Here is an 11,585-nt window from a genome sequence, read left to right as displayed (position 1 = left end):
ACTAGAAATCATAAAACCACTGAGTTCTCCATGTCTCTGCTGCTTCATTAAGCTTAGTCTTCAGTGTTAACGAGTGGGAAAAATGTTAGTTATGACCTCTTACATGACTGTACACGGCCTTATAAGTCAGAGAAGAGTGATTTTTAAACTTTGAGGTGAAAAACATTTCATATTCTCTGGACTCACCTAGCTTAGCTTATCTTAGCTTATCTGATCTGTCTGTGTGTTTGTATGCGACAAAGGATTCACAGACCTGGACGAGCCAGGTCTGCTGCTGCTTGGCTCACCGTTGCCTAATCAGCAACACTTACAGTACCAGGTTGTTTTTCTCAACTTGTTTTAGTGAGCTTAATTCTATTAATGCTTGAAATTTTGCTGTCAGTGCAGTAATTGTTAAGAAAAGAAAACAAAAAAAAACAAAAACAAAAATCAAATTTTCCCCCACAATATTCGAACTTTTAAAGTTTTTCAGTCCAACTAATGACTTGTTAGGAAATCAAAATGTGCTGGACCGAGACCCAGAGTCATACAGTGGTGGAAAAATATTCTTTTCCAGCCAGACTGTGAAGAAGTAAAAACCACTGAACAACATCACATCTGCTGTTAGTATCGCTACACAGTAAATACTGGTCTTTCCTTGATCTGCTTTCACCGTGTTTGGTGTCTCAGGGTTCCTCTCAGGTTCAGGACGATCCATCGCCGCTGTAAACGGACAAAACGCATCTGTTTTAATGCAGTGCCAAATACAAACACATCAGAACAGAAACTGGAAAAAAATTATCCTGTTCCACCAACTTACCTGTAACGTTGAGGTGAAATCTTGCAGAGCTGAAGCTGTAATCTGTTCTCACTTTACACACATACAGACCAGAGTCATTAGTTGTGAGTCTGGACACATGAAGTCTGATTCGTCCTTCTCTGATGAGGTTTTTATCACTCTGGACTCGTCCTGCAAACTGTTGATCCTGAGACTCTGGTACCTCATCACCATCATGTACATGATACAGAGTTAAGACTCTGTTATCAGTTATCAGTCTACAGATGATAAACAGGAACCTCCAGGATGTGTCAGGTTTGGATGTGAACGTCCACTCCAGTGTGATGTTGTGCTTCTCCTCTGCCTGATAGGAGCTCTGTGTCACATTCACTACAAATGTTGCTGCTGAGGAGACAGAGAGGGAAAGAGAGGAGCAGACACACTGACAACTGGAACATGGGAGTCTTTAACTACATCTAGAGACGTTTCTGAAGATGAAAACTCACCACAGACACATGAGATGAGGATGAGGAGCAGCAGCGTCCTGCAGATCATCTTCTTCCTGTGAGAGGAGACAGAGGTGAAGAGTCATGAACACATGAGGTCAAAGTTCAGTCATTACAGGTAGATGAAGAAAAATCTCTGGTCTATCTAGATCTTTCTGCCTTTTATTGGACTTTGAGAAAGTCTCAGAACAGAATTGATGTTAAACATCAAATATTCTTAACTTAAAGACTGGGATCTCTTACCGTACTGGTTTGTAAAACACAAAGTCCTGCAGCAGCTGCAACGCAGACTGAAAATCAGGCTCAGCAGCAGGCGGACGAGGAGATGGACTGTCATGAACATGGATCTCCCTGTCAAGAGAAATAAGCATAGTTTAATTCATGTTACACTGGTAATTCAGTTTAATTCAGCTTTATTTGTATAGCGCCACTTCCCAACAATGTTGTCACAGGGCACTTTACATACACAAATCAACATTCACATCATTTCAAGCCAATTCATACATGGCCTATAATAGAAACCAACTGATTACATCGAATCATGACTTCGATCCAATCCTCCATCCTGAGCTGCACACGGCGACAGTGGGAAGGAAAAAACTCCCTTTTAACAGGAAGAAAACCTCCATAATATGGAAATGGTTTGATATTGTTTGTGTGTTTTTATCGTTTTTAATATATCTTAATAATATTCTGACACCACGTAGTTTGTATGATATCATCAATAATTTAATTGTAAGTTAATTTCATAAACATCAGTCCATATAATAATATCATAACAAGAATAAAATCTTAATAAAAGGTTTTAATAATATCCAGCACACACTTATTCCAAAGCTGTTATAAAACAAGAGCAATACTTTGTGTCACTTAGTGTTGGGTCGGTCAAGACTTTTTATTTTTTGAGTCCTTTAATCGGCACACTGATTGATACATAAAATTCAGCATGAAAAGGAACATTATTTGTTGCAAGCATGAGGCTTGTGTTCATCCATCTTGGAAGTAAAAATAGTATTCTGATGAAAACATCATGAAATGCCACAAAGCTTTCTTTTAAATGTAGCTTTACTATAACTGCACCAAAAAAGAGCAAAATAAAAATGTTTTCCACTCAGAAATGAGTGTTTTCTACATCATGTCTCCAAGCAGCTGCAAAAAACCAGCACTGACAGAATGAGCGAGTTATTCTGTACTTCACGTCATTAATAAGACGGTTCCCCCACTTTACATCCAGTTTTTCATTCGTTTAATTTAATTCATAAAGTGACAACAAGTCACCATGGATTATTATATTTTCATTCATCGTGTCCTTTTAGTTTATTCCTGTTGATTTATTGGTGTTATATTGAGGTGCAGACTGCATTTCACTGCAATCGCCTCACATCTGCCTCACTACGAGCGTCCCAGAAGTCCACCTTACACAACCACTCTCCTGTGGATGGCATGTAGACATGTAGACATATTAACTACTAAAACTACTCTAATCGCTCAGTGTTTTAAAGGAGTTTCCTCCAAAGACCCACAAATCAGAAACAGAGAACAGCTGAGTAGAAAACATAATAGACTTTATTTATAGCAATTGATAGGAATATCTAGTTATCGTCCGACAACACACCATCCTACAGGAGGGATAACAGGCGGCGGTGTGTTCATAAATACTCATAGTGAAACATATCAGGGTAGACCCCCCCCCTAACCACATACACACCTAAAACAAAGTCTTGTATGAGCAGCAATATCTGCTCGTCATTTATTCCACAGGTTACAGAGACATTTCAGAAAGAAAAAAGGAGTCATTCTGACAAAACAACGTGAGCAGCGAGCGCAGCTTACTTCCTCATCTCGCGCACAGCAACACATTTTTGCAGCCATTTGGTGGAAGCAACATTAAAACATCCATTACAACCTGAGTAAAATAAGTCGGGGTAATTTTAAATAAACTGAAGAACATTTAATGTGTTTCAGACTTGGAGTGTGTCGGAGAGCTGCAGAAAGCAGAAAAAACGGGAAAAATACTTACAGAGAAACTTTATCATGATCTTTTCTTGTCAGGTCTGTGAACTGTTCAGAGTTTGAACATAAATCTCTTGAGTTGTAAATTAGAAAGTAAGTTTTAGCCGTAAGATGTAAGAAACTGCTGCAGAGGCAGCTGTGGAGGAAAGAAATGAGGAAGAGGAGCAAAGCTTTCTTCCTCAATCAGGGGCTTCCCAGTTATTTACAGTCGACTCGCAACTGCAGAGGTTGTAAACTGGTTCGTCTCACTTAACGAGGAAAAGCGAGGAGGGTGGGGGGGGGGGGGGGGGGGGGGGGGGCAGATGAGCTGTTTGATGAAGCAGGTAACGTGACATCAGCAGGTCAACACATGACAGAGCAGAGCATCATAAACATGTTCTCAAAAACAAACAAACAAATAAAAACATTCCCTCATTTCGTCTGGTTGAGCCGTCTTGCTCAGCAGCATGTGGACGTTTGGATAATAAAAATGAGCTTGTTGTCAGGATGAGGAGAGAAACAACTGCAGGACTGTTGAGAAGACGATGACTGTAGCTGCAGCTGATCCAATCTGTCCACCATCGCTTCATGGATCCATAAAACTTATTGCAGTCATAAATTCTTTGGTAAAATAACAATTAATTACATGTTTGTTTTAAAATAAGCACTTATTAACCTCAAACTTGCAGGTAAAAGACACCTGTTAGTGTGCCACCTTTCTGACAATCTAAAGAAGCCCATTGGAAAGCCTTCTTTTATTTAGACTCACATCAAACAGCAATAAATAGCATAAAATGATTGCTTATCAAATTATTACAAATCTCATCTCAGTTTAGTCTCTAATATTTACATTTGTTTGAAGCAATACAATATTTAAACCACTACATCTTACATGCATGACTTATAAGAGCCAAGAAGTGGGACAGATCTGCTGAAGGTTGGAAAGCAGCTTGTCACTGATTAGCAAAAGACTTAATTAACCAATAAAGAAGTGACCTACTCATCCAGGAATGCTCCAGATGTGGATGGACGCTTTGCAGCAGGAACAGCTGGATGATAATGTTGCAGAAAGGAAGCAACATGATGCATGTGAAGTTAGACTGCCCTCCATTTCTTCTTTACACATGTTGTGGAAATGTCATCGTAACGAAGAGGGCCCATTATTGGCGGGTTAATTATTGCTAGCGGGTTCAGCTACAGTGATCTTTCATGGCAAAAGAATGCAGCTGATTCACGAGTGTAGCAGTTGAAGGACTGTATTAGTAAAAGATAGTGAATGACTGTTCCTGTTTTTGGGTTATTTTTCTTCTTTGTCAAGTCTGTGTGCGTTCAGAAAACAAGTGAGTGTTTAAGTTTGTTAGCTGACCTGTTTTAATGTTGTAATTATTAGGCCTGATATTGCTATTGTTGCAGCATGCAAAGCATGGCCCAGTCATGGGATGTAGTTATTTACTTATTTATCTTTATTGTATTTTTTATCTCTTTGTTTGCTCCTGTATGATGTAGAAGTATTTACCTGGATATGTTTATTTCTGTTCTTAGAGTGGTTGTAAAGTGCTCTAACAGCTAAATATGTATAGATAACATTTTATTGTGTATTATATGTCTGTTGCTGAAAACCCCACATCTACAAGTCAACCCAAACAGTTATTTCCATGTTTAAAGTCATAAACAACCCAGACCAAGAAGGAACTTGTCATCCTTGTGCATTCTGACAGATGCCCCCTGGTGGCCACAGTGAAATTAGTCAAGTGCTACATCCTAACCAGCCAACAAAACATTCATGTTTCAGCTTTTTATTCATCTAATCCATCGTCTATACTTTTTATTTCATAATCCTGATGCATTTGTTATTGGTCTGAAGTGATCATACTGAACCCATGAACTTAAGTCTGGTTACACAGAGTATGCACAGTGTCTTTCCAGACAGGCATACCAGGTTCTTGTGCCTGAGATGTCTGTACTCTGATCAGATTTACCAAAACACTTGACGGGTTTATGGCTGCAGTCGGATGTCATGAGGCCATGGCAGTTTGGTGGACATCTGGATTTTACTCTAAGATAACAACAGACCATTCTTGTTTAGATGAACAGATTTAGGGCTTAAATTGACGCCCTCATGTGAAGGTAAAAAGGAGGCTTAGTCGCATCTTCAGATTTCTGCCCTTTGAGCAGCTCTGGACTTCCTCTCTGCGGATTTGAATCTGTACCACTCTGTTCATTTAATACTGTTCAATAAACTTTGTAATCTTTTCATATCAGAACCAGCGTCCTCGTGATTGACAGAATGTTTTTCCTCCTCACACACATATAATTACATTAGTTTAGGCCACAGAGAGGACCACATAGACCTCTCCTCTCAGATTACCATCTGATGTTTGTCCCTTTATGTGTCGTCCTGCTTATTTCTCTCAACGTAAAAATAATCAGCAAGGAGAAACTGGTTCAGATGGAGCAGAAAGTTGTGGATTCTAAGCAATGCTGTTGACCACAATTTTAACTAGTTAATAAATTAACAATATCATTTCAATCTGTTTCACCAGAAGAGTAAGTAAGCAACAGCAGTTCTACTTTTAACCAAACATATCAACTTTACTTCATCATGGCGCACAAATAACAACAAAGACTGCTTTGCTCATATGAATGCTCTCACTGATCTTGTTTGGTTTTGTGTGCAGATGATATAAACAAATCAATAATTATCCCCCAAAATAACATTGTGCAACTACAGGGAGTTGGATCACTCTGCAACATAGTAACACGGGATTAGTCTGAGCTCATTGGGTCAATTTTACCAATTTAACTTAAACTTTACTAAGTTTAAGTTGTGTGTGAACCATGTGTGAAACAACGTCATAACTGTTGTTTTATACCTGAAGCCAGATAAATATATAATGATGAATTTTCACTAAATCCACTAAATGTTTTATTTGAGGTCATATTTCGTTTTAAATCTATTTTTTCTTGTGATTTCATGATTTCACACCGCTACAACACTGAACACTTCTTTATGTAAATGAGTTTGTGTCCATTCACGCATCTGTGTGTGTGTGTGTGCGCGCGCACCAGGACATGTTTTTTTTTTTTAATTCTGTTTTTGCTTTCACCTTTACTTACATGTCACAACTTGTTTTTATGAGTTTTTTTTACAAACACAACTGAAAGGAAAATGTCTTCTTGTGTTTTACTTGATACATTGACTATAATATTTATTTCTTCAATCATTATTTTCATTTTAAAAAACACAGCCTAACACAAACAGAAGAAAGAAAAGTCCAATTCTATGAATAAGATGTCTTCATTGGTCCATTTAACACAACGTCAAAAAAGACAACTATAGAAAGCACACACACAGTAATTTATAGAATTAATCTTCTATAAATTACTGTGTGATTTATAGAAGATTAAAACCTTTTAAAATCAAACATTTATTCAATCAAAGTTGAAAAGAAAAAGTAGCAGGAAGAAGTAAAGTTTGATGCTTTCTGGCCCTTTTCCATGTAACCATCAATACAATGTGTACACAACATTTTCCACAATACTTAATCAGGCAAAGACAACTCAATACAAATCCCATTGTACTATATTGGTTATTTATCCCATCAAAAACAAACACCAAATCATTATATTTGTTCAATCAGACTGTTTTCATTTTTATTTTAAACACAATTTGTTATGATAAAGCTTTAATTTCTGACTCCCTTTACTGACACGCAATGCTCCTTTAACGTGGTTCTAAAATATGGCTTCCTGAAAGTTTACCTTTCAGTGAATAATTTTATTTTTTCTGGAATATTTTCTGGATATGTCCTGGCAACATGTTAAAAGTTTACAGGTGAGAAGTTCAGTGTTTTGTTTTAAAGCATCATAACATTTTATAATCGGCAAAACGTGAATATTGCCCACAGATGTATGTTAAAGCTGAGTGTGGTATGAGAGGGGCGATGTTACAGGGTTCTGGGTGGTGGTGGGGAGAACTGGTGTTCCTGGGTCATTGTGTCATCCACACCGACTCTCCACTTGAGCCTACAACCAGTAGCAGTCCACTGGTCCACAGAAATAGCAGTTAAAGGATCTGATCCATAAACAGATGTTTAAGGTATTGTTTCTTTTATAATATACAACTGCAACAATGACGAAGAACACAACAATGCACGGTATGGCGTATCCTGCTGTCTCTGATTGTGATGTGATGATTGGGTTCAGAGTCGTATGTTCTTCTGCAGCTTCTGTAAATAACATGTATGTTAAAAAGTGTCGACATGTTTAGCTTTAGCTTACTGGTTGCAAATCATAAAGTTCCTATCAGTCAAATCAGCTCAAGATGGTTTCAGATTGAAAACGGTTATATTCCTTAAAAAGAAGGAAAAATGAGAATTTTTGTATTTTCTCGTCACCAACTTACCGGTAACATTGAGCCGACAGCTGGCATATCCCCCTCCATAATCTGTGTTAACTTCACACAGATACACACCAGAGTCATCAGTTCTGAGTCTGAACACATGAAGTCTGATTTGTCCTTCTTTGTGTTTGTCTTCATCACTCTGGACTCGTCCTGCAAACTGTTGATCCGGAGACCCTGGTAGAGCAACACCGTAATACACATCATACAGACGGAAGGTTCCGTGAGTATTTTTTGCAGAACAGTGGATAAATAGCTTCTTCACAGAGCCGTCAGGTTTGGTTGTGAACGTCCACTCCAGTGTCCATTGTTATGATCAGCTACAAAGACCATAACAAAATAAACGAAGAAGAGGAATACAGAATACAAAAATATATTTATTAACCAAACTAAAATCCAACCCAAAACGCCAGGCCCAAACTCCTGTGGACCGGGCCGCGCTCTGGGAGAAGCAGATTGGAGCCTATTGGAGATCCTGGCCAGCTGTCTCCAATCCACCATTAACTCCACCTGCAACAACACATAATTAGAAATCAAAGCAAACTAAAAAAAAAAAAAAAAAAAAAAACAACGACCCAACAAACCATGGGTCGTCACACCATGTTGCCCAAAGTCGGTCCCCGAGGGCCACTGTCCTGGAAGTTTTCCATGTTTCCCTGCTCCAACACACCTGGCTTCCATTGCATGGATCCAACAGCCAATGAAGTTCTGCACAGTTAGTGATCAGTTTCAGTCAGGTGTGTTGGAGCATGGATACGTGGAAAACCTGCAGGATTGTGGCTCTTGAGGACTGGATTTGGGAACCCTGTCATCATCCCATTGTTACTGCTCCTTCCAAATCATTGCAGCTGAAAATGAAACACCAGTTTCAGAACCTCTCTGTGAGGAGTTTCTGAGGTAAAATAAACACAATCAGATGCAACATTTTTTCCTCCAATTACACTGTTTTTTGTATCCGTCTGTTTCTATTTATGTGAGGAAATACACTGTTTTTGCTAAGATGCTAGACAAAATTTTCTCCACAGTGAAAGCTATCACATGTATTTTAGATCCCGTTTCAAAAGCACTTTTTTTAAACATTGTTTGAAGATCTTTTGAACATCCTGAATAAATTATTCCCTGCTGCATTCAAAACAGCTGTGGTGAGGTCCTTAACGAAGCAAAGCAATCTGAATTTTAATGGTTTTAATATAGACCTGTATCAAACTATTCTTAAGAAAAATGTCGAAAAACTTATTATTCAACAAAACATTTTTAGACAGCAAGGATGTTTTGGAGATGTTTCATTCTGCGTTTAGGTTGTAAAATGGTCGCAAAATGCAAGGAGACAGCCTTTTAGATATTTGAAATGATATTCGGTGCGACATTAACACTGCATTCAGACACAAAAAGGGGGATGCCACTGCCAAAAGAGCCCAGCGACCACCGCCCAACTTCTCCAGCACCTAAAGAAATAAATTAAAACAAATAAAATGGTTCTTTTCAAGTAAAAGTTTCTGCAATAAAAAATTAAAACAAAATTAAAATTCCAATTAACTCGCAAGCTCCAGTCCTGCTTGGGGCTACTCTGCAGCAATCAATGAAATTGCAGCGATTTAAAAGGAAGCTAAAACACAGGCAAAGCAGCAGAAGAGTTTGAGTATCACAATGTAAACTTCAATAGTGCAATAGCACTACAGTACTACAGCAGTACAGTACCACAGTTTTTCTACTACAGTACGGCACTTCTAAAACAGTTTGCAAACAAAACATTAAAAAAAATAGATTAAAACAATAAAAACAAAATAAATAGGAAATTAAACCAATGAGGCTAATATATAAAACAAAATGAAGGCATATTAACCTGAAGCAGTCTCATACTGGGCTGAAAGCCAAAGAATGAAAATGGGTTTTAAGATGAGTTTTAAAAACTTAAACAAAGTTTGTGCGAGAACATTAAATTGAGTAGCTGTACTGTAAGATTAGAATTTTTTCTTAATATCTTCCTGGTCATGTAACCTTCTGACCCCAAATCGGTCCTGAAGTCCTACACTGTCTGTTTGAGAAACACTTTGTTTTTTATTACATTTCAATATAACAATTATTTTTTATGATTAATGTAAATCTTCCATATACAGTTGTGTTCATATGTATTCATACCTTTTTATTAAAGAAAAGGCTGAATTTACAACAGTCACTCAAATAACTGGAGACTTAAAAAAGGAACAATAACTATAAATTTGCAAAAATATAATTTAGTAATATAAAACACTGTTTTTTCATTCAATTAAGTTGAAAAAAAACCAAAAAAAACCAAAAAAACAACAGTGGGACAAAACACCTGTCAACAGGTGCAGAAGTCTGACTGAGAGGAACAGAAAACACCTGACTGGAGCGGAAACATTAAAGGATTGTTCAACTAAATATTACTTTATGACTGATGGAATATGTAATAAATTATCTTATTTGTTTGCTTTTAAAAAAACATTTCGATTGAACCAGAATTAGAAAATAATGTAATGATTTTCATAAAATTTTTATTTCTTATTACTTTAGTCAATTTCAGCTTATTTTACAGGCAGCTGTTTTTTTCCTTCTTTAATGAAAGGGTCTGAATAAATATGAGCACAACTGCACCCGCGTATACCCTGGACTACACCACTAGATGCAGCTTCACAATGAAAGCGACAAGCTATTTTCTCATCAGCATTTTTGTAACAAATGTGCATTAATGCAGGCAGAATGACACACAACTTTTTACATGGTATATAAATCAGAATTGACCTCATACCGGCTGCACTCTTATTACTCCAGCCCTCCTGATTTTAATATAAATGTTATTTTATTTCTGTGCAAGCAGCCACCAGGAGGCTCGTCTGCAAAAGACGAAGAAGGAAAGAAGAAGAACAAAACGTCACCAAAGTCGTTACCACAAACCAGCAACCTGAGCTAAAAGAAAGGAGAAATCAGTCAACAGAAAAACTGATGGAAACTGAAAAAACAAATGACTGTGGGGGTAGCGATCTAACCAGTGAAGCCATTATGCAGAATGAAAGCAATGAGGGAACTGCGTTGAAAAAGGAAGTCTAAATGATGGGTCCACACAAGAGCTGCAAGAAAAAGCCTCTTCCCTGCTAAATGAATGTAGCAGCAGTTTCTGCTTGCAAAGCTGCATCTGAACAGGACAATACTTCAGGAAAATAAATCAAGAAAAGACAATGGAAGCTTCAAGTTCAGGAAATCCACACTGTGGGTCAGATTGCACTGAAACAGGAGGATCGCGTCAGAGTGGCCCGTAAAAATGTTTTTCATTTTTGTTTAGAACAGGGGTGCCCAAAGTGTGGCCCACGGGCCAAAATCGGCCCGCCAGCACGTTGCTTTTGGCCCGCTAGTTGTTGCTTATATGAACACGCTGCAGAGCTTGATGAAAAGACAATACTTTGTGTCATGAACCTCAATAAGTCCAGACTCAGAGGGACTCTGACTGACTCAGCCAGGTGCAACCCAACATGGAGAGACTGGTCATGTCCAAAGATCAACTTCATGTTTTCCATTAAGTATCAGTAACTTGACTTGTTCATCATGCTCTGTTTCTTCTTGTTGACGTGTTGCTCTTGTTTGAAGTCTAGTGGCTGTAATTATTGTTTCTTGCCCCTTTAACTGAGGCTTTATTGTTCTTTTGCCATATTTTTTTATGTAACATCTTATTTGCCCAGATAGGAAAAATACACTGCATTAGCTATTGAACAATAAATAAAATAACTTGATACATTTACTCGTGTTTCATCCTTAACGCTGTCCTGTGGATCCCTGGATCATTTTCAGTTTGGCCCTTTGAGGCAAAATGTTTCGGCACCCCTGGTTTAGAGTCAGGTAAAAGGAGAAGTTATGCTCCCACTTCTCGGGTTTGTGCAGATCAGAACAGAAATATACGGCATATGCTGTGGGA

Source organism: Telmatherina bonti, assembly GCF_933228915.1.
Source record: "Telmatherina bonti genome assembly, chromosome: 18".
In the NCBI taxonomy this organism is placed as follows: Eukaryota; Metazoa; Chordata; class Actinopteri; order Atheriniformes; family Telmatherinidae; genus Telmatherina; species Telmatherina bonti.
This window is presented reverse-complemented; position numbering follows the sequence as displayed.